At 36.7% G+C, this 24,633-nt stretch overlaps 1 non-coding gene across 1 annotated transcript; it reads right to left on the bottom strand.

The window, feature by feature from the left end:
- Positions 1-3,616: 3,616 nt before the first annotated feature.
- Positions 3,617-3,719, bottom strand: LOC114111221 (U6 spliceosomal RNA). Its single transcript, XR_003587300.1, has one exon. It is a non-coding gene; the product is annotated as a U6 spliceosomal RNA (small nuclear RNA).
- Positions 3,720-24,633: the final 20,914 nt, after the last annotated feature.

The raw sequence follows: 24,633 nt of genomic DNA, 5'->3' as shown, positions 1-24,633 counted from the left end.
TGAGATTTCTCCTGGCAAACATGATTCCAGCTTGTGCTTCATCTAGCCTAGCATTTCTTTTGATGTACTCTGCATGTAAGTTAAATAAGCAGGGTGACAATATACAGCCTTGATGTATTCCTTTCCAATTTGGAACCAGTCTGTTGTTCCATGTCCAGTTCTAACTGTTGCTTCCTGACCTGCATACAGATTTCTCAAGAGGCAGATCAGGTGGTCTGGTATTCCCATCTCTTTAAGAATTTTCCATAGCTGGCTGCAGTCTACACAGCCAAAGTCTTTGGCATAGTCAATAAAGCAGAAATAGATGATTTTCTGGAACTCTCTTGCTTTTTCAATAATCCAGTGTATGTTGGCAATTTGATCTCTGGTTCTTCTGCCTTTTTTAAATCCAGCTTGAACATCTGGAAGTTCACATTTCATGTACTGTTTAAGCCTGGCTTGGATAATTTTGAGCATTACTTTAGTAGTATGTGAGATGAGTGCAATTGTGTGGTAGTTAAAGCATTCTTTGGCTTTGCCTTTCTTTGGGATTGGAATGAAAACTGACCTTTTCCAGTCCTACAGCCACTGTTGAGTTTTCCAAATTTGCTGGCATATTGAGTGCAGCACTTTCACAGCATCATCTTTTAGGATTTGAAATAGCTCAACTGGAATTTCATCATCTCCACTAGCTTTGTTCGTAGTGGTGCTTCCTAAGGCCCGCTTGACTTCACATTCCAGGATGTCTGGCTCTAGGTGAGTAATCACACCATCATGATGATCTGGGTCATGAAGATCTTTTTTTGTATAGTTCTGTGTATTCTTGCCACCTCTTCTTAATATCCTCTGCTTCTGTTAGGTCCATACCATTTCTGTCCTTTATTGAGCCCATCTTTGCATTAAATGATCCCTTTGGTATCTCTAGTATTCTTGAAGAGATCTCTAGTCATTCCCCTTCTATTGTTTTCCTCAATTTCTTTTCACTGATTACTGAGGAAGGCTTTCTTATCTCTCTTCGCTATTCTTTGGGAGTCTAGATTCAGATGGGTATATCTTTCTTTTTTGCCTTTGCTTTTCATTTCTCTTCTTTTCTCAGCTATTTGTAAGGCCTCCCCAGACAGCCATTTTGCTTTTTTTGCATTTCTTTTTCTTGGGGATGGTTTTGACCCCTGTCTCCTGTACAGTGTCATGAACCTCCATCCATAGTTCATCAGACACTATGTCTAGCAGATCTAATCCCTTGAATCTATTTCTCACTTTCACTGTATAATTATAAAGGATTTGATTTAGATCATACCTGAACAGCCTTAGGAAGCATCACTAGGAACTAAGCTAATGGAGGTGATGGAATTCCACTTGAGCTATTTCATATCCTGAAAGATGATGCTGTGAAAGTGCTGCACTTAATATACCAACAAATATGGAAAACTCATCAGTGGCCACAGGACTGGAAAAGGTCAGTTTTCATTCCAATCCCAAAGAAAGGTAATGCCAAAGAATGCTCAGACTACCGCACAATTGCACTCATCTCCGTTTCAGTTTTAGTTCCATCACTCAGTCGTGTCTGACTCTTTGCGACCCCATCAAGGCTATATGTTGTCACCCTGCTTATTTAACTTACATGCAGAGTAAATAATGTGAAAAGCTGGGCTGGATGAAGCACAAGCTGGAATCAAGATTGCCAGGAGAAACATCAATAACTTCAGATATGCAAATGACACCACCCTTATGGCAGAAAGCAAAGAGCTAAAGAGCCTCTTGATGAAAGTGAAAGATGAGAGTGAAAAAGTTGGCTTAAAGGTCAACATTCAGAAAACTAAGATCATGGCCTATGGTCCGTCCCATCACTTCATGGCAAATAGATGGAGAAACAGTAGAAATAATGACAGACTTTATTTTGGGGGGCCCCCAAATCACTGCAGATGGTGACTGAAGCCATAAAATTAAAAGATGCTTACTCCTTGGAAGCAAAGCTATGACAATCCTGAACAGCATATTAAAAAGCAGAGACATTACTTTGCTAACAAAGGTCTGTCTAGTCAAGGCTATGGTTTTTCCAGTAGTCATGTTTGGATGTGAGAGTTGGACTATAAGGAAATGTGAGTGTCTAAGAATTGATGCTTTTGAACTATGGTGTTGGATAAGACTCTTGAGAGTCCCTTGGACTGCAAGAAGATCCAACCAGTCCATCCTGAAGGAAATCAGTCCCGAATATTCATTGGAAGGACTGATGCTGAAGCTGAAACTCCAATACTTTGGCCACCTGATGCAAAGAACTGTCTCATTAGAAAAGACTCTGATACTGGAAAGATTGAAGGCAGGAGTAGAAGGGGATGACAGAGGATGAGATGGTTGGATGGCATCACCGACTCTATGGACATGAGTTCAAGTAAACTCTGGGAGTTGGTGATGGACAGGGAGGCCTGGCATGCTGTAGTTCATGGGTTCATGCAGTTCTGACTGCAACGAGTCAGACATGACTGAGCCACTGAACTGAAATTAACTGATACCTGAGTGGTCTAGTGGTTTTTCCTACTTTTTCCATTTAAGTCTGAATTTGGCAATAAGGAGGTCATTATCTGAGCCACCGTCAGCCCCCAGTCTTGCTTTTGCTGACTGTATAGAACTTCTCCATCTTTAGCTGCAAAGAATATAATCAATCTGATTTCGGTATTGACCATCCGGTGATGTCCATGTGTAGCGTCTTCTCTTGTGTTGTTGCAAGCGGGTGTTTGCTATGATCAGTGTGTTCTCTTGGCAAAACTCTATTAGCCTTTGACCTACTTCATTCTGTACTCCATGGCCAAACTTGCCTGTTACTCCAGGTGTTTCTTGACTTCCTACTTTTGCATTCCAGTCCCCTATAATGAAAAGGGAACTGTAATCACATTTTCTAAATCATATCTGTAATTGCACACTCTAAAACTAGTTTCCCTCCTGAAAAGATTTTAATCCTTTTAAAAAGTATACTGATCCAGAGTGAGTTAGGATCTGCAAGACCTCACCACATACGTTTTGTTTCTTTCAGAGAAATGGCAAAAGAATGTAGGTGTTTGGAGGGAGAGTCATAATTATACCCTAAAGCAGTGATTTCCATCAAATTTACCCCAGATAGCTTTTAAAAATTCCCAGATACAGGGTCCCACTTCTGAGTCAAAAAATCTGAAGTATATCAGTAAAGTTTGTTTTTTCTAGTGACTTTTTTGTAACTGTGGTAAAATACACATAAAACTTACCATTTTAATTATTTTTAAATGTAAAATTTAGTGGTATTAAGCACATTCATATTTTGATGCAAACATTTTACCATCCATATTTAGAACTCTTCTCATTTTGCAGAACTGAAAGTCTATACCTTCATTTGCCCTTCTCCCAGCCCCTGGGCAGCTATTATTCTATTTCCGGCCACTATGAATTTGGTTACTGTAGTTATTTTATACAGGTAGAATTATACAGTATTTGTTCTTTTGTGACTGGCTTATTCTATTTAGCATAATGTTTCCCACAGTCCTTCATGTTGTAGTATGAGCCAGCATTTTCTTCCTGTTAAAGATTGAATAATACTCTATTGTTTGTGTGTATAACATTTTGCTTGTCCATCCATCCATGACTGGACACTTCCCAAAATGACTTTTTAAAAAAGATGGAATTCTTTATAAATTTGTTTGTCATCCTTGCCCAGAGACCATGCTAATCTCTGATTGTTGCAGTTTTAGTATACTGTTGCCAGACTCAGAACTCCAACTAGTTTTGAGAAGCACCAATAAGGCAGTTGTTTCTAGCTGCAGGTTGGTGGAACATTAAGTCAATTTAGTTGAGTGACCAGTATTTTACAAAGATACAGAATAGGAGAAAATAGAACAACTAAAAATTGTAATAATAAGTCAATGTATTATTTCAAATATTTGTTTCTATATCTATGCATGTTTGTTGCAAAGGAGGGTGACATGTGTACTATGTGAGGATATAAACTAGTTGCTTTTAGTTGCATTTCTTATAGCTGCTCTCAATCAAAAAAAAAAATGTGAAAGCCACCTGAGGATCAGAATGAGGAATATGATTATATGAAAAGTAAATTAATACCATGTTCTCATCTTGAAACATGCTATAAAATTACAATAGCCATGATTTTACTTTGAATATATTGAAAATAAGAGAATCTGAAAAGAGAAAAGATTGAGAAATGTCTTCTATGAATTGATTTGGACTCCACATTTCAGAGAGGTCTGCATGTTGCTTATTAATGAATCATTTTAATAATGCAATATCAGGAGTTATATATGAATTTGATATATCTCTGATACACTAAGCTTTTATAGACTCCAGAAGTAGATCAGAATTGCTAACGGCAGTAATGAAGAGGTGTGAATGCCACCAGCAATTCAGGATTCGGTTCCAGCTCAGGAAACACACCACCAAAATCAAAATTAATTTCCCCTTTGGCATTTTTCTCAACCATATGTGGTTTTTAAATTATTGTGGTGACTTTTCTCACTGTATTGAAAATATACAGGATATATTTATCTAAGATAAATATGATTTTGCCTGGAATGTTTTCTGAAATAATAGCACACAATATGCATCAGAAAATAAGGCAATTATATACTAATATAACTGTTTGTGAATTGTATTTGGTTCTGCCAGAATTTATGAAAGATATATGTTTAACAGATGTAAATGTTTTTATTAGATCATATGGAACATAATCATTCATCTGCCTTTTAAAGAAGTGTGGAACTCCTTTCCATCACAAGGAGTATTATTTCTGTATTGCCTTAGATGTTCAGTATATGACTCTATTGCAAATCCTCTGTGAGTTGCCTGATGCTGACACTGGCATTGATACAGGCAAACATAGTATTCCTAAGTAACCAAACATTATCCTTTGTTTTACTTCACAAGGAAGATGGTGGGATAGATGAATGAATGGAAAGAGATAGATATATGATAGATAGTATTAATATATAAAAGGGTACAGCTAAATATACAATTAAAATTTAAGAAAATATGATAGTACAGACTTTCAATGCATAGTAAGAATTATGTTCATAATTATGATACCTACTTGTGTTTAAGAAAACTTTATATCATGTATCTTCATTGATCCTCAGTGCTATGTAAAAAAGACCAAACTGTACACATTCTAAAAAAGAGAAACCAGATACAGACATTAACAACCTTACCAACTCACAAGCCAGGGATATATCAGAAGCAGGAATCAGTTCCTAAGGACTGACTTTCAGTCCAGGTATTATTTCACTAAACTGCTGCATGAAACATCATCATTACTGTTTACTTTGTTCTTGTTATTGTTGTTCAGTCACTCAGTCTGACTCTTTGTGACTTCATGGACTGCAGCAGGCCAGGCTTCCCTGTCCTTCACCATCTTCCGGAGATTGCTTAAAATCTTGCTTAAAACTTTGTTCTTAAAATTTCTCAATTTCAGGACAAGGCACTTTGGCCAATTAGTTAAGCTCTGATTTAAAAATTATTGATAATTATCACAAACTACTAGACAAGAACTACAGAGGCAAAAATAATTTTATTCTTTATTTTGCAAACATGTGCTCGGTGGAGCTTCCCAAATGGGAGTGTCTCAGAATCAGCTAAAGGGTCCTGAACAGCACACAGACTTGTGTGTTGCTCAGTAATCTCTCTTTTCCTAAAGGTCTACAACTGATTGGGGTGCCTAGGTAGGTTTGAGAACTGCTGCTTTAGAAAAATACTTTGGAGTAACTTTGGTGAAATATCTATCAGGAAAATCAAATAAAAGACAATAACATGTTTTATTTACCTCCCATAGGCCACAAGTCTGAAGAAAATGCTGATTTTGTATAGCCAAAAGTTTATAGAAATCAGGAATTTCTTTAAATTTCTTTAAGAAAAAGAAAACATAATTATGAAGACAAAATTAGTTATAAAAAGGAGTATTTACTAACAAATTATAACAAATACCTTTTTTAAAAGCTTTAAACCACAAATATCTGCCTGACATAGTGCTGTGCTTAACAATATCCTGAAATCACTCTCCATTAATTCATAAATATCTTCATCATTCCTTTTAAATAAAAGAATGTCCATTGTGTGGATGTATTATACCATAACTTATTCAACAACTTATGAGTGGGCATTTAGGATGTTTCCAGTATTTTCAATCACAGTTAAAACAAGCTTCTGTATTACATATTTTCATATTATTGGAAATGTGTCTTCAGGAAAAATTTCTGGAAGTTGAGTCACTGGGTCAAAATGTAAACACAAATGTAATTACTTTAGATGTTGTAAAATAACATCCCAGAAGAATTGTACCAATTTTCTTTCCATCAGCAATATGTGAAAGTGCCTATGTCCCCACAACCCTGCAAAAGAGGATGCTATTTTTTTAAATTCTTTTACCAGTGTGACAGGTGAGAGATGGCATCTTAATGTAGTTTTAATTTGCATTTCTCATGAGTGAAGTGAACATTTATTCATATGTTTAAAGGTTATTTTTATAAATTTCTTGTGAATTGATAAGACAGTTTTTAAAATAGAGGATTTAAATAGTCAGATTTTTTACCTAGGTGTGATAAATATACTATCAAATTCTATATGCTGATTTTTAATGCCATAAAATACATTTCAAAATTACCATAAATAGTGCAATTATAAGATTGAACTACTGATAACTACTGATAAGATATATATCTTAACTTTATAATTCACAAAGCCAGGCTAGAAAAGAAAAAGAATGAACCAATTCCATCAATATGCAATGATAAAATTAAGAATATTTGCTAAGGAGTCAATCTTGCCCCTTCATGGATCTCAGCCTTGTTGTGGCAAAGGGGCTTGAGTACCTCAATAAAACTATGAGCCATGCTGTGCAGGGCCACCCACGACAGACAGGTCATGGTCAAGCGTTCTGACAAAATGTGGTCCGTGGCTGGTGGAAATTACAACCCACCCCAGTATTCTTGGCTGGAAAACCTCATGAACAGTATGAAAAGGCAAAAAGATATGAGGCTGGAAGATGAGCTCCCCAGGTTGTAAGATGTCTGGTATGCTACTGGGGAAAAGCAGAGGGAATTACCAATAGCTCCAGAATGAATGAACTGGCTGGGCTAAAGCAGAAACAACCCTCAGTTGTAGATGTGTCTGGTGGTGAAAGTAAAGTTCAATGCTGTAAAGAACAATATTGCATAGGAGCCTGGAATATTAGGTCCATGAATCAAGGTACACTGGATATGATCAAACAGGAGATAACAAGATTGAACATCAACATCTTAGGAATCAGTGAACTAAAATGGATGGGAATGGGTGAATTTAATCAGATGACCATTTTACCTACTACTGTGGACAAGAATCCCTTAGAAGAAGTGGAATAGCCCTCAGAGTCAACAAAAGAGTCTGAAATGCACTTCTTGGGTGAAATCTCAAGAGAAAGCGTGATCTCAGTTTGTTTCCAAGGCAAACCATTCAACATCACAGAAATCTAGGTCTATGCTGTATATTATCACTCTGCTTATTAAACTTCTATGCAGAGTACATCATGCGAAATGCCAGGCTGGGTGAAGCTTAAGCTGGAATCAAGATTGCCAGGAGAAATATCAATAACTCCATATGCACAGATGACACTACCCTAATGGCAGAAAGCAAAGAGGGACTAAAGAACCCATTGATGAAGGTGAAAGAAAAAAGTAAAAAGGCTGGCGTGAAACTCAACAGCATTATAAAAAACTAAGATCATTGCATTTGGTCCCATCACTTCATGCAAATCGAAAGAAAAATTAGAAGCAGTGACAAATTTTCCTTTTTGGGGATCTAATATCATTGTGAATGGTGACCACAGCCATGTCATTAAAAACATTTGCTCCCTGGATGAAAAGCTATGACAAACCTAGGCAGCATATTAAAAAGCAGAGACATCACTTTGCTGACAAAGTCCATATAGACAAAGCTATGGTTTTTCTAGTAATCATGTATGAATGTGAGAGTTGGACCATAAAGAAGCTTGAGCACTGAAGAATTGATGTTTTCAAATTGTGGTACTGGAGAAGACTCTTGAGAGTCACTTGGACTGGGAAGAGAACAAACAAGTCAGTCTTCAAGGAAATCAACCCTGAATATTCATTGGAAGGACTGGATGCTGAAGCTGAAACTCCAATATTTTGGCTACCTGATGCGAAGAGCAGACTCATTGAAAAAGACCCTTATGCTGGGAAAGATTGAAAGCAAATGGAGAAGTGGGTGGCAGAGGATGAGATGGTTAAATAGCATCATCAACTCAATGGACATGAATTTGAGCAACTCTGACAGATAGTGAAGGAGAGATGAACCTGGAGTGCTGTAGTCCATGGGGTCACAAAGAGTCACACGACTTATTGACTAAAAAACAGCAAAGTCAATCATAGGTAGTGACATTTATTACAGCATTTTAAAGCCTTTTTTTAAAAAAATGTATTTAGCCATTCTAATATATGGCTGTTTGAAATGACTTCTAAAATCTAGAAATGTTTCACTATTTTTTGTAATATTTTGCTAATAGGGTCACAAAATAAATGTTCCATAAAACACCTTTCCAGTGTTCTGAATTAGCATTGCTTATTTTTATTTAAAACTATTTACTGTTTGGTATTTATTCAAATAGTTTCCCTTCTAATAGCAGCACATTTACTTTCGTGGGTACAAATGATGCTTTGTATTTTTTGTCGTGTGTCTGTGTATTATCAAGAACCTAAATGCCTTCAGTCACATATATTACCTTAGTCAAAACTGATCTTGAAAGATTGGTTGTGAAACACGCAAGAGTAATAGTAAAATACTTTGTTGTTTGCCCTTAAAATAGAAAGAGTAGGTTTTATAATCTCTTTGCACGTTTGAAAATGATTGTGGTGTCAAGCAAAGTTTTTGGTTATGCTCATCAAATGAAAGGTATTAAATGGATGGTTTGAAGCAAATTATCTTTTGCTAGAAAGTATTCCACTGTCAAAAGGGCATGATGGTAATTTTCTAGGGTCATTTTCTAATAGATATAGTTAAGTTCCCCATGGACTGTAGCCTGCCAGCCTCCTCTGTCTGTGGGATTCTCCAATTAGGAATACCGGAATGGGTTGCCATTTCCTTCTACAGGGGATCTTCCCCACATGGATCAAACATGAGTCTCCTGCATTGCAGGCAGATTCTTTACCATCTAAGCCATCAGGGAAGCTCAAAGCTCCCCAGTTTTTTATTTTTACCAACTTTTTAAGTTTTATAAGTGTAATTTGTTTTATTGGGCAGGCCAGAATTCCATTTGTTGCTTCTGAGTTGGACATATGATGGAAGCAATTGTTTTTTATTCCCATTATTCTGATCAACAATTGAAATATTTACTTATTGAAGAAATCATTTGATCTATTCACACTCTTTTTTTGATGAGAATAAGTTTTTGTTCATTTTGACCTCTAATATTTAAATAAAAATAAAGACCCTGCTCAAAGTGGTTTATTTATATGAAGTCTTAATTTTCACTGTATTCAGCTTTTCTAAAATTCAACAAATTATTATTTTGCAGTTTTAAATTTTTCTTTATAACAGTTTTTCTTTTATTAGCCCAGTATATTTTATATTTCAACTATGATTTGATGTATTAGTTTGCATTGATCTGAAAGACTAGAAAATAGCATAGTTTCATTCAGTGTATAGACTATGAATATATTTTCTTTAAAATGTAAATTAAATCAAATGCAAGAAAGTGAAAACTTCAAAGAATTTTTACATTTTCAAAACAGTTCTTTAAAAAATATTTAAAATGTCTAAACTCAAAGTATAAATCATATTAATATATATTATCATTTTAAGTCAAAACAATTTTAATATTTGAATTTTAGAATTTAATAGCAAAATTTAGGGCTTCCCTGTGGCTCAGCTGGTAAAGAATCCACCTGCAATGAGGGAGATCTGGGTTCGATCCCTGAGTTGGGAAGATCCCGCAGAGATCTTAATCATAAAAATCTTAACACTTTACAGGGGTTTAATCTTGTAAAAAACTTTTATAAAAATGAAACTACTGTCAATTCTATTTTCCAAGATAAAAAATCAGTATCTCCACATGCATATGCAAAATTAAAACAGCGTACCTTGTCTAATACTGTAAAATGTTTTTCACCCACTATGTGCATCTGTTGCAAATGTCGTGGTGACTTGTCAGTAATTTCAGAAACATGATTTGGAGCAATGAGAGAGGCTGAAAAATGGACACTTGTTACTAGTTGGAAGCTGATTCTTCATTGTCTAGTGCATTCAAGCTCTCTGAGAGGAAGGATGAATTTATCTTTCCTTTTACCTGAGTGCCTCCACCACTCGATTCTTCCTGGTACTCCAAAGCAGTGTCTGTTCCCTGAGTCTGCAGCACAGAACTCACTCATGGAATTCAGGTTCAAAAGCTTTTTCTTTTGAGGACATGGGGAAGCGATGTAGAGGAGCGCTTCCCTGGGGTCTGAGCAGAGTTGGTTACAAGAGTAGCATTGTATGTTGGGCATTTCTGTTGCTATCCATTGCAGTCTTAGGTTTCCCTGAAGTGTGGGGCTCAAAACAGAGCCTCTTGTCTGGATCCCAGTGCAGTAATAGAGAATAAAGGGAAGAGAATATTCACAAAATTGTTTTGACTCCATATGCTTGTCACAGGTAGCGTGGAAGAATTGCTCTGTCCTTTTCAATGGAAACTGCCTTTAATGGAACAGCAGGACTGTTCCCACCTGTCCATCTTCTCTCACTGGATTGTATTTTTTTTTTTTTGAAAATACATTTGCTTTGTATATATGGAGGAAGAAATCACATTCAATAATCAGTGTTTTGTTTTTTCAGATAATTAACACTGTAGTTTGGAAAAAATATTTTATAGTACATTTCATTAGCCCAACAGAACTACTTTCATGTCTGTGATTAAAAATGTTTATTAATAAGGCAATTTGTTTTACTTAGGGGTAAAAACAAAGAATTTAATGATGTTTATCTCTTTCAAAAGGTTCACTGGCCTTTAAGTAAAAGTTGAACAACTTTATTATTTTGAAGAACTCTAAAAGGAGAAAGCTAAAAAATGAAAAAACAAAAACAAAAAACCAGTAACTATGTAAGATGTATTCAGATATCAGCAACCCAAAAAGAAAGATTAAAGCCAGTTAATTATTCTCCCAGGTGCTTTACACAGTGAATTTGTTGGTTAGGTTCAAAAACCTGGCTGGAGCTCATTTCTTTCAAGTCTTTCTCTCCTGTCTAGAACTTCAGACTCCTAATTAAACAGTTTCTACTTTGGGTAATATTTACAAATGAGTCAGTGCGTAAGAGAATTCACTGATCCTAATTGGGATTCAGATCTCCAAGAGATCTGTCATTTCCATATTCTTAAAAACTGCCAAATCACTGGGGCTCAATCACCAATACATATAATTATTTTAAATTTCTAATAATGTTCCTAATTTGAAAAAATTAAGAATTACTCAGAATCCAAATGTGTTCAGAACATCAGTCTCACATTACCAGGCTCCTGCTGACACACTGAGAACAAGAATTCACTGTCCCAGCGATGGGACATGAATTAATATTTTTGTCTCGCTGCTAGACAGAGACCAGGCTGAGTCAGTCCTCCTAGTCAGAGCAGAGGCAGGGTAGAACCATTTGTTCTGCTGCTCCAGAGGCTGGCAGACTGGTCCTAATCTGGGCCAAATCTTCATGGGATTCCTTGTGGTCCCCAACATTCAAGGCAAGACTATTAAGAGATTGGAGGAATTATTTCATGGTATTGTGCCCACCATTGACTTGAGCTGTCACAAAACTAGAAGTCTGTGACCTATTACTGCTATAAGCAATAGTCTGCAATAAGCCCACTGGATTTCCTCCAAATGTCTATTTGCAAGCTAAGGAGGAACTAAAGAGGCAACCAGTATACCTGAGGTACATTTTAGAAGTAGTGTGAAAGTGAAGGGTAGCAGAATATGTCATCCCAGGACATACTTCGTTGACATAAGGATTATACCGAGCTGAAAGTAACTGAGAAGAAGCAGATCCAAGAAAAGCTCTCTGACCTCCCTCTATTTGCCTAAAAGCACTGCATGCATTTGTAAAGGCTTCTCCACTCCCCTCTCTACCAGAAGGGACAGAAGTTAATCACTGAAGACAACCCGGACTCTTAACAGCCCAGAGACAGAGCAGAGCAATCTACCTAACAGACTTTGCTAAAAGTACTTCTCACCTACCATTGGTTTCCCAGTTTATTTCTTTCCGCAGTTTGCCACCTCATGATCCTTTGTCTTTTGACTTTTCTTAAAATCTCTTCTTTTGTTAAGGTACTATATAAGCCCAGGCTCTAACAACCCTTTGAGTCACTCATCACTAAATGCTCCCATGTGTCTGCAAGATGCACATGTTAATAAGAGAAACATGTTTCTCTTATTTATCTGTGTTTTGTCAGTCTAACCTGACATTTACCTGGAGAACCTAAGGTGGTAGAGGAAAATTTTTCCCCTCTTACAAAAAGATCAATAGGGAAGACCTGGTTCAAGTTCTTGACTTGGCCACTTAGCCGTCACATCTCTGTCAGTCACTCAGCCACTATGAGCCTCAGATTACTCATCTGTAAGATGGGAACAAGAGTTATTGACCTCCCTGGCAGGATTATTGTGAAAGATGAGATCATACACATAAGAATACTTTATAAACTTTGAGTGGTAAGGACACAACATCTAAGTTGTGTCCAAAAAAGGCTAAGCTTTTTGTTTCCTCTCTGCAAGTTCCTTAAAGGTAGGAGTCATAGCTTATTCAATGTAAAGTAGACTTTTTTGTTATAAGTAAATTTATCTTTGGCAATTTGAGTGTTTTGTTTCTCTCTTTCTTTTTGTTTTCTCTCTTTCTGGGAACTCTTTAGACTTACCTTTGTGCTGGCTCTTCCCATCTCTCAAAATATGCCTTGGAGAAATATACAACTGCAACCTCTGGCATCTTTATCATAACACAGGCAGACTCAGGCTTGAGACGTGCTGGAAGTTCAGTGCACAGTTCACAGGGGAAGAAAGGCTGGCCTGAATGAAACTTTTCTAAGCAAAGTAACATAGCTATAGATGCTGGACCAGGACTGGAATGAATATCCCGTGATTAAAAAAGAGGAGCAAATTAGCCTTCCTTCAAATTAATATGCATTGAAGAAGGTTACAGGTAATAGAATATCAAAGCCTGGTGTGGCAGTGACAACACCTTCAGACAATCCATCAGCCTGAAGTGGAGGTTTGCTTTAGGAACCAAGTCATAAGGAATCCTAAAATTTTCATAGGCCAGAGTTTAATTTCCAGTGTACAAAGTTAATTGAAACTTATTTTACTTTATTTTTAACTTAATGTTTTATACAATTGTTTCTTGTTAACATGTTCTTGAGTTTCTAAATTAAAAAACTTGCTAGTATTTTGGTGGTATTTTATATGTCTTTAAATATTCATGGTTGCCTTGATTAGTATATTTCATAAATTAATATCCCTTCTCCATTTTCTGTTTTCTTGAAAAATATCTTATCGTTTCTTCTTTCTTTCTCACATTAATTCTTATGCATTGCTTTATAAGAGGCATATGGTTTGATTTTGCTTTTACCCACTGTGAAAAATTCTGTCTTTTATGGGGGTGGCTCAGCCTACTTGCAATTATTATTATATCTGATATTTTGGTCTTAATTGTCTCATCTTTTCAAATGCTATATACTTATATCTTTCTTTACTGTTTTCTTTTTATAAACAGGTTGTGTTTCATTTGTTTTACTTTCCTCTGTAACTTCAACTGAAACCGCTGTTTTATAATTCTGAAAGAAGGAAGACCTTTGTGTATTACAAATTTTCATATTTCTATAATAATCAAACTCAAAGATTAAATGATACATTTTAAACTATTCCATAATGAAAATGAGGAATTGATTTCATTTTAGTTCCTGCTTACTCTCTCTCATTGCTCTACAATGATTGCCTTACCTCACTTTTTAGTATATGTTTCTATAAATAGAACTCAGATAATAGGTAGGATGTTATTCTTATATTACCTTTTATTTTAAGAAATCCCTTTATATTTACTTCTGTTGTTAGTCGCTAAGTTGTGTCCAGCTCTTTGCAACCCCATGGACTATAGCCCACCACACTCCTCTGTCCCTGGAATCTCCCAGGCAAGAATACTGGAGTGGATTGCCATTTCCTTCTCCAGGGTATCTTCCCAACCCAGGGATCAAACCTGTGTCTCCTGCCTCGGCAGGAGGATTCTTTACACCTGAGCCCCCAGAGGCTTCCCAATATATTTACTTTATCACTGTGTATTAAGCTATAGTTAGTTTTGCCTCTATGTTAGACATGTTTGAGTGCTCATCACTGTCTTTTTTAAACAGACCCATTATCTTGAACTCTTACATTGATTATTTTTCAGTAAGCTGGGATACACTTTCAAGGTTTTCTTTCAAGAAGTGCTGATAAGGGATCTATCTCCTGAGTCTTTCTATAGCTGAAAGTATCTTTACTGTCTTTTGCTATCAGTTCAGTTCAGTCACTCAGTCGTGTCCGACTCTTTGCGACTCCATGAATCACAGCACGCCAGGCCTCCCTATCCATCACCAACTCCCAGAGTTCACTCAAACTCATGTCCATCAAGTCAGTGATGCCATCCAACCATCTCATCCTCTGTCGTCCCCTTTTCCTCCTGCCCTCAATCCCTCCCAGCATCAGAGTCTTTTCCAATGAGTCAACTCTTCGCATGAGGTGGCCAAAGTATTGGAGTATCAGCTTTAGCATCATTCCTTCCAAAGAACACCCAGGACTGATCTCCTTTAGGATGGACTGGTTGGATCTCCTTGCAGTCCAAGGGACTCTCAAGAGTCTTCTCCAACACCACAGTTCAAAAGCATCAATTCTTCAGTGCTCAGCTTTCTTCACAGCCCAACTCTCATATCTGTACGTGACTATAGATGGACCTTTGTTGGCAAAGTGATGTCTCTGCTTTTCAACATGCTATCTAGGTTGGTCATAACTTTTCTTCCAAGGAGTAAGTGTCTTTTAATTTCATGGCTGCAGTCACCATCTGCAGTGATTTTGGAGCCCCCAAAAATAAAGTCTGACACTGTTTCCACTGTTTCCCCATCTATTTGCCATGAAGTGATGGGACCGGATGCCATGATCTTCATTTTCTGAATGTTGAGCTTTAAGCCAACTTTTGCACTCTCCTCTTTCACTTTCATCAAGAGGCTTTTAGTTCCTCTTCACTTTCTGCCATAAGAGTGGTGTCATCTGCATATCTGAGGTTATTGATATTTCTCCCGGCAATCTTGATTCCAGCTTGTGCTTTTTCCAGCCCAGCATTTCTCATGATGTACTCTTTTGCTATGAAGGGAAACTTAACTGCATGTGAAATTCCTTGCCAAAAAAATGTTCTTTTCTTCCTCAAATGTGAGTACATATAATTTTATTTTCTTCTACATTTATTTTACTGAGGAGAAATTTGCAGTTTTCTTTCCTTTTTATGATAAGCAGTTTTTTAAGTGCGTTTTTCTTTTTTCTGTTCATTTATTCTACAGATATTTATTGAGCAACTCATGCATGCGAGGTTCTTTTCTTGTCCCTGGAAACATGCTGCATAATAAAGTCGACAAGCATTCCTATTCTTGTGGGGCTACATGTTTTTTTTCCTCTTAAATGCTTGCCTGATTTAATATTTTAATAATGTATTTAATTTTCATCCTTGAATGTGTTCTGTTTGACCTATCTTTTCAATTATCTTTGGACTAAAGCTAAGGTAGCTTTCTAAAAACAACAAAAACAAATGTATTTTCAAATTCTGGATTGTTCTTTCTACTATGCCTCAATTATTCAGATTTCCTCTCTGGGAGAACCTAGAATTTTTGGTTGAATCTTTATTCTCCATTATTAATATCATCTTTCCTCTAAAATATTTTATAAACTCATGTGCTTTTGGTATTCTAAGAATACTACAAATTAACTACTTCACATGACTTATTAGATCTGAATGTCAACTTTACCATTCAAGTTTCTTTTTCAGGCTTAATTTGTGCTGCCTGTAGGTTTAGTTTTACTAAAATTTTCATACTGAGCCATCTTTTTATCTCTTCATATTTCCTTTTTTCTTCTACTGATTCATCAGTGATTTTTGTCCTTTTAAATGTTTTTGAACTGAAATATGTATACAGAAATGTATGTGGATCAAAGTATGTCCCAGTGAATTTTTACATCCTTATGCACACCTGTGAAACCAGCTCCAAGTGCAAGATTCAGAACACCACCAACCTTTAGATCAACATCAGTACCCTTCATGCTCTTTCCTAGTCACTATTCCCCTCAAAAGTCACCCTATAACCTTTTAATTTGATTTTTTGCTTCCTTATAATTTATTCTTCTTTTTAGTAGATGTTATATTTTCCTGTATCACAGGGAGGATGAAAAAATATTACTGTAAAATTTTCTCCAATTTGCAATCTCAAAATTAATGTAGACTGATGAGGTTCCTGAAATAATAGTACTCTGGGACCTGCACTTTCACAAAATGACTAGAATTCCCATACATACTAAGGTTTGATTAACAGTGCCCTAGAAACTTTTGAGAAACATTGTTGCCTGCCCTTATCCTCTTAAGTTTTTTTAGAGTGAAACCATATATTAGTGTTTTTTATTACTACCATAACAAATTACCACACACATCATGGCTTACAGAAACAGTGATTTGTTATTTCATCGTTCTGTATGTCAGAAGTCCAATGGGCTCAGCTGGTTCCCCTGCTCCATGTCTGCAAAGCCTTGTGAAGCTGTGGGCAGGGCTGCGTTCTTTGTGGAGGCCCTGGAGAGATCTCTTCTGGACTGATTCACGTTGTTGGCAGAACTCATTTCCATGCAGCTGTGGAACTGAGAACCCTGTTTCTCTGCTGGCTGTGGCTGGGTATCCTGGTCAGTTTCTAGGGACCTCCTGCATACCTTTGTTCTTGGCCTCTATCCCCACAGTCAGCAATGATGGGTTGAGTCCTCTGGTGCTTAAGTTCTTTCTGATCTCCCTTTCCACCTCATCTGCCCTGACTTCTTCTCTGCAGTATACCTCTGATTCTTCTGCCTTCCTTAGCTGCTTTTCAGAGCCCATGTAATGACACGGGAATACCTGGATTCTCCAGGATAATCTATTTTTAAAATTAGTTGATCAGTAACTAGCCTTAATTTCATCTAAAAAAATTGTTTTGCAACCATGCTGATATTAGTGTTTAATCAGATAACTAGTTTATGGGAATGGGGTGTGTGTGTGTGTGTGTATGTGTGTGTGTGTATGTACATGCATGCACATGTGTTTGGGGTGCATCTTTAGAATTCTACCTACCTCAAGACATCTTCAGGGGCTTGTAATGTGTAAACAGGGTTGAGTATCACTAGTGCAGACCTTGATCTATGAAGATAGTAGTAGATCTTTTCCCACTTTTCTTCCAGGAATGTTGGAGTGCTTTGTTTTATAAAGTTAAAAAAGGAAGAATATACACACAGACAGACTCACACACACATATATACACACATTAATCTTTTTCTCAATTGACATTGGTTTTATTTTAAAAGGACTGTCTTCAGGGGTTGTTTGTAGATGTTTGCACTTGGACATCATCGCAGGCTACCTATGTATGGGTGTAAGCCTAGTGGGAATTGGGGAGAGGCAATTATCAGGCTAATGTAATACCAAATTAAGCCAGAAATCTCCACTCCTTATTGAAGCTGAGATTTTGCTACTTTAATTTTGATTTTCCATTTTTCAACCAAGAAAATCAAGACTTGCAGAGATTAAAGGCTTTTGCAAAGGCACATATATATCATGAAAGGAGTCATCTGACCTGCTAAAAAAATGAACCTTTAACATTTACCTTCTGGGGAAATGAGCTATATTTTGTGCAATCTACTTTTATTTCCTTTGAATCTCTAATACATCATTTTAACTTGAGAGGGGAAAATAAGCAATTCAGTCTAAAATATGCATTTTTGACAGAGCTTGTTAAATTTCTGTCTGAACAGAGATGTTTGAAGGTGGTGAAGCCCTGTGTGCACTTTGCAGAGTCGCTTTTAGCAAAAGAGGAAGAGGTTAGGTTTGTATCCAGCACAAAAGTTCAGGCTATTGAGATGTGAGATTTCATAACTGAGGTTCAGGACTAAATCATTCTATTAATAACTCTCTGGATCTTAGAGATAATATTTTAAGAAAATTGTGAGTATTTTGCTTTTAAAGATCTTTTTAGAAAAATAAAGCCATTTTTTTATGGTCCCCTTCTCCATTGGTAAGCCTTGTTTAAGTCATTGTTTTCTCCATTTTTGCTGAACCATGAATTGGCATATTTAAACAGTGCTAATTCTTAATCATCAGTGGTAACAGGGAAAGGGAAAAATTTAGACCTTTCAAATCCCTTGATAATAATTTTAGCTACACACAGAAAAAAATTATACTGTGCCTATCATTCCTGGCCCTTTAGTTAGTTAGTTAGTTCAGTCACTCAGTTGTGTCTGACTCTTTGTGACCCCATGAATTGCAGCACGCCAGGCCTCCCTGTCCATCACCAACTCCCAGAGTTCACTCAGACTCACATCCATTGAGTCGGTGATGCCATCCAACCATCTCATCCTCTGTCATCCCCTTCACCTCCTGCCCCCAATCCCTCCCAGCATCAGCGTCTTTCCCAATGAGTCAACTCTTCCCATGAGATGGCCAAAGTACTGGAGTTTCAGCTTTAGAATCATTCTTTCCAATGAACACCCAGGGCTGATCTCCTTTAGAATGGACTGGTTGGATCTCCTTGCAGTCCAAGGTACTCTCAAGAGTCTTCTCCAACACCACAGTTCAATAGCATCAATTCTTCGGCACTCAGCTTTCTTCACAGTCCAACGCTCACATCCATACATGACCACAGGAAAAACCATAGCCTTGACTAGATGGGCCTTTGTTGGCAAAGTAATGTCTCTGCTTTTCAACATGCTATCTAGGTTGGTCATAACTTTTCTTCCAAGGAGTAAGTGTCTTTTAATTTCATGGTTGCAGTCACCATCTGCAGTGATTTTGGAGCCCCCCAAATAAAGTCTGACACTGTTTCCCCTGTTTCCCCATCTATTTGCCATGAAGTGATGGGACTGGATGTCATGATCTTCGTTTTCTAAATGTTGAGCTTCAAGCCAACTTTTTCACTCTCCTCTTTCACTTTCATCAAGAGGCTTTTTAGTTCCTCTTCACTTTCTGCCATAAGGGTGGTGTCATCTGCATATCTGAGGTTATTGATATTTCTCCCGGCAATCTTGATTCCAGCTTGTGCTTCTTCCAGCCCAGCATTTCTCATGATGTACTCTGCATAGAAGTTAAGCAGGGTGACAATACACAGCCTTGATATACTCCTTTTCCTATTTGGAACCAGTCTGTTGTTCCATGTCCAGTTTTAACTGTTGCTTCCTGACCTGCATACAGGTTTCTCAAGTAGTAGGTCAAGTGGTCTGGTATTCCCATCTCTTTCAGAAGTCTCCACAGTTTATTGTGATCCACACAGTCATTCACATGCCCAGCTTGCTTAGCACTCACAAGTACTAGCTCATGACTTTGGAATAACTCACATAGTATTTCTGATTCTTTTATTTCTGGTTTATTTCCTTCACTCTTTTCTCTACGACCCTGAATTTTTATTTCCCAATTTACTATTGTATTTAAACCTTTGATCTCCTAAAGTTAAACAATCTTCCTGATCTTCTCTCTTGTCACCTTGGACCTTGGCACTATAGCAGTTTTTACTTACTAATTTCTAATACATTTGTATCTATCTCTTATTTTCTTGGTGAGAAGTTCAGACTCCACTTCTGATTGCAATAGGTAATCTCAGATCAGTGATCTGGCCAGTTTTAGTCAGTGTTTGAAAAGTAAAAGTGAAGAGCTATTTGGTCATTCCTGACCAATCACAAGAACTGATAAAAGGGATCTGAAGTTGATCACTTTATTCTTATTTACACCTTAATTATCCACTTGGTTTAGAAAGCAATGGTATGGATAATAGCTATGTGCCCTGCTATATTTAATCTTATAATTATATAGATATATCCTAGGCCAGCATTAGTACTGAATGCTAAAGTCACAGTTTTTGAACTAAAAAGAGAAGACTTTAGTGATTCAGTGACCTGGTCTAGTATTTTGTTCATGGGATGCCCAACCCCCTAAGGAGCTACCACAGGAGGTTAGGGGAGGAGAAAGACAGATGGTAAATGAGAGGTAACCTAGGAAGGATGAGGAACCCTCACCCCATTGCAGTAGGAGCATCTCAGCTACCTCGTTTGCGCTTGTAAATTCCAAGAAAGGTTTTGTTTGAACAAAGACTATCATTAAGTAAAAATAGTGACAGCTACGGACCTAGTTCAATCTATCATTCTCCGCTTGAGGAAACAGGGGCCAAAGAAGTGAAGTAGCTAAGATCATAAGAAAGCCAAAGTCTCTCAGCTCTCAACCAGGGTGCTTCCCACTGGTCCACAAACAATTTTATCAAATGGTTTCCACAAGGCATTAAATAATGGCAGTCAAAAAATCCTCATGCTTCTCTGGGTAAAGTGATAAATAATAATATATGGAGTTCGTGTTTACAAATTGTGGACAAATCTTCTAATTTTATGTTTATATAAGAAGCCCAGAGTATTTTTGTTAATTCTCAGAAATTAATGAATATTTCACTGTTTCTCATTCCATAAAAAATTTAGGTGCAAGATGAAGAGAATACCTAGATAAATGAGATGTGTTTCCAGACTCTAAGTAGTTCTTTGTTTAATGATAGAATCTGTTTGGGGTGAAAAAAAAAAAATCACAGAGCCCAAGAATCATAGACAAGATTGTAGGCAGTTTAATATAATTTGTTTGAATACAGTTTAATCAATTTTAAATAATTTGAAGAATAAATATTGTAGCATGAACAAATGAATAATGTTAATATGTAATATCTCCAATTAGTTGATGACAATTTTTATAATCATCTACAGTAGCTTAGACATGAAATTATAGAATGAAATTATAAATATATTAGGTGGTAAATGCCAGGATTATATACATTTCCATTACTAGAAACTATGTCATATTTTCTTTTTTTCAATTTTTTCTGAATTTCCTTAAAATATTTGTGAAAAATAGTATTTGATTGCTGCTAAATTGCATCCCATACTTCCTAATATATGAAGCTAAATCTTGAGTCAGTTGCTATCAATAGTTAATTTATATAATTAATTCCTAAGTACAGTGGATTCACTTGGTGAAAATTCTGTATATATTCATGCATAAGTATTGTATTATACTAATTCATTTACTAATTTGATAAATAATTTACTCAGATTTTTCTGCTTCCTGTGTTAGGAGCTAAGTTCTTTCCTCTTGAGGAGCTCACAGCCTGGTTGCAGGTTCTTCTAGCTTGCATTTTATTCTTCAAATGAAAGTAATGAATTATGCACGGGGAAAAAGATGATGTCAAGAAATTATAAATATATAAATACATAATGAAAGGAAACGCTCTCATTATAAAGCAAACATCATTCCAGAATAAAATACACCACGGATGTTCTTGAATTAGAAGAGAAAATATGCTCTTTTGCTGTGCAAACAGATGGGGATAAAGAGCCATTTGATATATTCAAAGAGCCATTAAAAAAGTAACTATTATATAAAATGAAATCTTGTGTTGGATAGATTTATCAGCCACCAAGCTAAGGTAGGAGCAACAGAATCTGTAACTCGAAATGAAATCAACATATTTGCTGCTCAGTGAAGGTGGCAAAGGGAGCCTCACTGACTCATTTGCAAACTTATACATAGTAATGTCTGTTTTCATATTTGCTCTTTCTTACCTCCCTAATGTAGCATCATCTGGATTGCCTCCAGGTAATCATGCACAGGAGACCACTTTGGGGGAAGTTATCAGCCTTCCAGTGAAGGGAATCAAACTGATCAAGGGAAAGGAAGTGATGCATTGAATTGTTTCATAATGACATTCATTTCTCAGTGACCTTCCACCATGCAATCTGATTTTTTTTTAAAGTCAGCACAGTGTGCAACTCTCTCAGTGAGTGTGGGGAGAAAAAATAAATGAGCTGTTAGCAAGGAAGCTTTCAACATGTCGCCTGGCCAGAGATTTAGGTCATGAGAGTTGAAATAATTTTGAGCCTTGGTGCTCTGCACTGCTATTAAACACCAGTTAGTCTGTAGATGTGTCCTCAGCTGGCAGATGAAAAGGTCTAGAGTTCAGATTGTTTCAAGAAGTCATAATGAAGCCACAAGATCCATGTTCTTTATGAGAGAAATGTCAGCTCTGGAAAGTCTCTTAAACTGTAAAGGACACTTCATTACATAGAAGAACTGACTTAATATACTTTGCAAATGACTTCATAACATTCAATTTTGAGAATCATTTCCATTCTTTTATTCACAGTACATAGGGGAATTAGCTGAAATATTTATCTTTGCTTCTCTCTAAGTTTTATAGCACTAGTCAAAAACTAATTAGACTCTGGCAATTAAATCCTGCATGCATGCTTCTCTTTTTTCTCAAGGAATTTTACTTGTTATGCAACTTCCTATATTGCAGAGAGTGGCCTATTTAACTTGAAGGATTTTAGTTGAGTCATTCTTTTTTTTTTTAATGTCAAGCTTATTCACTTTTTTTTTTTTCTTAAGTATCTGGCAGGTACTTAGGAAAAGAGGAAATGGAAGAGGCCAATCATCAAAACAAGTAAGCATCTAATAAAACATGATCCACAGAAATGCAAGGAAGATTTCTCATCATGTCAGGTCACCAAGTAGGTAGGAGCTCTCTCCAAAACCAGCGGCACACCTTCCTTCTAGCTGACAAGGCAAGAACTGCTGTGGGGCAAGATCATGTATAATATTAACCCGTAAATTCAGATCAAGTAGGGTCCCTTTTCACCTGACAAAGAATTTCAAAGTGTGTCTGCATGACTTGCTTCCATTGCATTTCTTTCGTTTGGGATTGCACCATCTCGTTGTTGGCTGTTCTTTTGTGTGGTAGAGGGGTCTTGGGCTATTCCCAAAGGAGGGAACCTTCCTGTATTAGAAAGTCTCAGCAGTGTGTGAGTTAGATTTACTCTGCTCTTAGTCTAGGAGAAAATTCTTCCTTTCCTTTGATGTTTCTTTTTATATTTTCCCCTCTAGGGATAGGGCAGGAATTCCCTATAGCTATCTGTGTGGCAAGATCATCAGGGTGAAGATTAAGATGTGAACAAAATCATCTATACCATTTTTCTAGAATCAACATATATGCAATAATATATATATTTTTTTCTTTCTTTCTTTCTGACTTCACTCTGTATGACCTTCTCTGGGTCCATCCTAGATGATCCTATTTTCAAAGCAGAAATAGAGACACAGACATAGAGAACAAATGTGTGGATACCAAGGGGAAAAGATAGGGAGTGGGAGGTATTCAGAGATTGATATTGACACATATACACTATTGTTATTATGTGTAAGATAGATAGCTAATGAGAACATATTGTATAGTATAGGGAACTCTACTTAATGCACTATGATGACCTGAATGAGAGGGAAGTCTAAAAGGGAGGAGATACATGTATATGTATAGCTGATTAAACTTTCTGTACAGTAGAAACAAAAATATTGTAAAACAACTATACTCAATAAAACTTAATTTAAAAATAAATAAAAAGAGACAGGAACAAAAGAGATTAATATGTGAGTCTACCATAAATTTCCAAAGAGCCTTTTTATTTATTTATTTAGTCTGGGTTTTTGACTAAAGGCCAAATATTTTCCCTATGGCTTTCTTGTGATTTGGTTCACCTCACCAGAGCTGGGGGTTCCACAGCATGGTTTGTGGTGATAGTCACAGGAAGGTATTTTGAAGTAGTGGATCTTCTGTTCAAATTTCCCTTTGGAATCTGAGAGTAGGGAGATACTTGCTAAATCTTGGAGACCTGGAATCCCAAACAGCTCTAACTTCTTCAGAAATTTCAACAATATTAACTTTCCTGAAAATAGATGGAAACAATGGGAAAAAAAAAAAAAACAACAAACATTATCATATGCCACACTAGGTACATGCCAGATTACTCTTAGAGTCAGTCTGTATCAGTGAGCTAAGACTGTGGGTGCATTCATACTCAGTCACTTTCGTTATGTCTGATGCTTTGTGCCTCTATGGACTGTAGCCTTCAAGGCACCTCTGTCCATGGGATTCTCCAGAAAAGAATACTGGAGTGGGTTGCCATGTGTTTCTCCAAGGGATCTTCATGACCCAAGAATCAAATTAGCGTGTCCTGCCTTGCAGGCCGATTCTTTACCCACTGAGCCACCTGGAAAGTTAGACTACTAGGTTGTAAATACAGAGGTATGAAGAAATTACATCTAAGGTTTGTAATGAAATATGTTAAGAAAGAGAAGACATTGACCCGGTTCTCCTTATTGTTTTTATTTTTTTTATATAATTTAAAGACTACTTTCCATTTACAATTATTACAAAATATTGCCTATACTTCACATAGTGTGGTGGCTTCCCAGGTGGTGCTAGTGGTAAAGAACCCACCCACCAGTGCAGAAGGCATAAGAGACGTGCGTTTGATCCCTAGTTTGGGAAGATACTCTGACGGAGGACATGGCAACCCACTTCAG

The sequence above is a fragment of the Ovis aries genome, chromosome 1 (assembly GCF_016772045.2).
Source record: "Ovis aries strain OAR_USU_Benz2616 breed Rambouillet chromosome 1, ARS-UI_Ramb_v3.0, whole genome shotgun sequence".
In the NCBI taxonomy this organism is placed as follows: Eukaryota; Metazoa; Chordata; class Mammalia; order Artiodactyla; family Bovidae; genus Ovis; species Ovis aries.
This window is presented reverse-complemented; position numbering and strand designations above follow the sequence as displayed.